This window comes from Ostrinia furnacalis, unplaced genomic scaffold (genome assembly GCF_004193835.3).
Source record: "Ostrinia furnacalis isolate ACB-3 unplaced genomic scaffold, ASM419383v2 OfSCF2606, whole genome shotgun sequence".
Lineage (NCBI taxonomy): Eukaryota > Metazoa > Arthropoda > Insecta > Lepidoptera > Crambidae > Ostrinia > Ostrinia furnacalis.
In genome coordinates, this window is record NW_021132845.1 from 64,183 (window position 1) to 67,431 (window position 3,249).

Consider the following 3,249-nt stretch of genomic DNA (forward strand, 5'->3'; position numbering starts at 1 on the left):
AGGCCGCTACCAAGCAGTCATTATGAAAATCATTGGGGTACAGGCCTATGTTCAGCAGTGGACAGCATACAGATACATTCAGCAGTCCTATGGCTGAAATGATGATGATGATGATGATGATGATGATAAAATGTTGCTTTATTAAAATTCCTACGCTAAAAATTATCCATTTGTATTTAATGCCACTACGCAGTCCTAGTTTAACTATTACGAGAAAAACTCATTTTTGCAGTTTTCATACTAGTTGTTATTCAAGTAGCCATAAGATAAAAATAATACAGAATACATAGGGTTGTGATACCTTTTTAGAATCTCAATTAACCAAGGAAGTTTTTAAGGTAATGGGCACGATGGTCTTCCTACATTTTTTTTACACGATGGCTGATCAAAAGTGCAAGACAATGAATTAATTTTTCCTTCTTCTCTGCAATTTCTTAAAATTTTCATATTTTTAAACTAGTTTGTTAAACTTTAATCTTTTCTTTTGATAGCCTAATTATCCCTTGTGATAAAGAAAAAAACTAGATTGAAAAGTATCCTCATTTGTAGAAATGGCATGAGAAAAAGTAATCGCAGGTGGCAATTTTCTAAAAATGCACAAAAACTTAAAAATCTTAAAAACGGTGATATTTTTACAGGGGTCAAAATTGGACGTTAGGGAGACCATGGCGAGGCCTATCGATGGTAACAGGGTTATCCATTGTTTTTGGGACACCCTGTATAATAATTGTGAATTTGTAGCATGGGTGTAGCAAAAGCAAGGGAATAAAGCTTCTTGCACACAACCTGTGGAGAAGCAGAAATACGGGAACGTCGGTGATTGTTTGCATACCTACCTATTTATAACCGTGAATGTTAGCTGGTGCAAGGCGACAGTTTCGTCCAATTGTATGCAAACGTAACACTGCCTACGTCATTCTGCACTTATGTCAGCTGTGGGCTTAAGTAGGTACAACATACTTTGCCACAAACATTACATCAGGGAGCAATAACGCACTAAGTAGACCAGTAGCACGCAGGACAGTAAAGGCTAAAGCACTGAGCAACCTCCTCAGTGGTCGTGACTCGTGGCCCTCGCTAAGCTCATGTTTATGACTCCCCTGCGGAAAAGCAAGACCTATTCATGTATGATAGAAATATCACTGACGTAATTTATTTCTTTAGCTCTTGATTTTTGTAGTACACGAAATATATTATAAGTTAATACAAGTTACGACGACCAAATGTCGAATAGGACAGACTTTTGATTGTGACAGTTCGAAGCACCTACCATACATCTTCAACCACAATGAAAGTATAAGTTACACGTTAATTATTAATTCTAGTTCACATTTTTATTGTATTATTTCATCATTATCTTTTCAGCCACAGGACACTGCTGAACCTCCCGCAATGATTTTGTTTGGTTAAAAATCGAGCTTTAGTAAAAAGTACACAAAATACCAAAGCGTAAAATTCGTTCTGCGAAGTTTGTTGCTTTCTATTTGGGTCCAACCCTTGGACGAATAAACCACTGGACGCGTAACGAGTGACGTTTTCGTCTTTACCCCGCTAGCACTTACCATGGCTAAATTAGCCATGGTAAATGTTGTCAGGTTGTCACTTTGTCAGTATGACGCCAGCTCTCGAAGAGTAAAAATATCATGAAAAATGGGTAAATGCGCCGTACTTTATTGCAAAAATTATTCCTGTCACACAAGAAATGTTTCTTATCACGCGTAAGTACATTTTAAATCTATTATAGTAGCTATTTTTTCGTAAAATAAATAAAATTTGATATGTAAACAAAATATGATTACGTCATTTTAAAAAGTACTCATTGTACATGTAAATGCTTAAAACATGTAGCATATTTAATTTGGTTGGATTATAGGTTTCATTCATTCATTCACATCTCATTTTTTATGACGTAAAGGGCTTGAAAAATGTCGATAAGTTTATCGATATACCAAACAAACTGAAACTGAAATTATTCAAATTAATTTTAGATTTTGATAGATTTTTTTGTTTTGATAATTTTGGTCACATGAAACAAAAGATTATGAGATAGACATAGATGGAACATACAAAACAAGCACACCAGTAAATGTAAGTAATAATTACACCTTTTTTGAAATATGTTGTACATCAAAATACTGGTCAAATTTGAATAAAATATTTTTGATGTTGATTGATTTTTTGGCTTTATTTTAGTCACATGAAACAAAAGATGATGAGATCCACACAGATGGAACATACAATTTAAACTTTTCATTGCATCTAAATATTAATAATGTCATCACAAAAATACGCCAAATGACTACAATTATTATTTTTTATTTCATTAACAGGTTTTATTTTCGGTATGCAATACCGAGGTGGAACCTTTTAGATCTGTGTCATCCCCTCACGTTTAGTGAAATACCGGGGTGGTTGGAACTTGATTTGGTCCATCCTGTCATCAACTGTTTTTCAATGGGACGACTTCTGAACATCAGAGAGATCTTGACTGTCAAGATACGTGAATTAGGCCACTGAACTTTTCAAAACAAAACCAACACAGGTGAAATATCTGAGCATCTCCCTTGACAATAAATTGTACTGGGCAAGTCATATCGACAACATGCATAGTGCCTAGCAAACATAGCGGCCATGGGTTGTATGAGAACCACTCTATCGGCATCACTTGACTTCTTTCTGAATCTCAGACATTTAGACCTCATTATTCAGGAGGAAGCACAAGCACCCACTCTAAGACTTAAAGGAAACGATCTATGAAAGCAAAACAAGGAGACAGGATATTCCGCGATTCTGCACAAAACCCTAAAAGAAATACCCCTCATCAACAGGATAGGTACCCTGTGTACACATCTTCGACCAAAGATAATATCCAGCTTACAGCGGAAACGCGAAATTGCTCTGGAATCAATGAAGTTAGGATATACCGACGTCTTCAAAACTGAAATAAGTACTAGGAGGTCTTCTCGAATGACCTAAACATAAGAATATCAACAACATTAGATAAGAATTAAATATTCTCAGATAGTGCATCCGTACTGCAAGCGCTACAAAGCAATACATTGTCATAATGTTATCAAATTGTGTTTCATGAAATGTATAGAAATAGGCTATTGATGAAACTTTTGTCCGTGACGTGAGACAGATTATAACATTTGTTGAGACCAAAAGCTAGTTAGCAGTCGATCGTAACAGAATATTACTTGTTTATTGCTTTACGGATTTGATAATGATAACACAGCCAAAAAATAT

The 3,249-nt window shown here is 35.3% G+C and overlaps 1 long non-coding RNA gene across 1 annotated transcript; it reads left to right on the plus strand.

Moving 5' to 3' along the window:
* The first annotated feature begins 2,022 nt into the window (after positions 1 to 2,022).
* Positions 2,023 to 2,980, plus strand: LOC114356007 (uncharacterized). Its single transcript, XR_003656152.1, has 2 exons — positions 2,023 to 2,088; positions 2,331 to 2,980. It is a non-coding gene; the product is annotated as an uncharacterized LOC114356007 (long non-coding RNA).
* Positions 2,981 to 3,249: the final 269 nt, after the last annotated feature.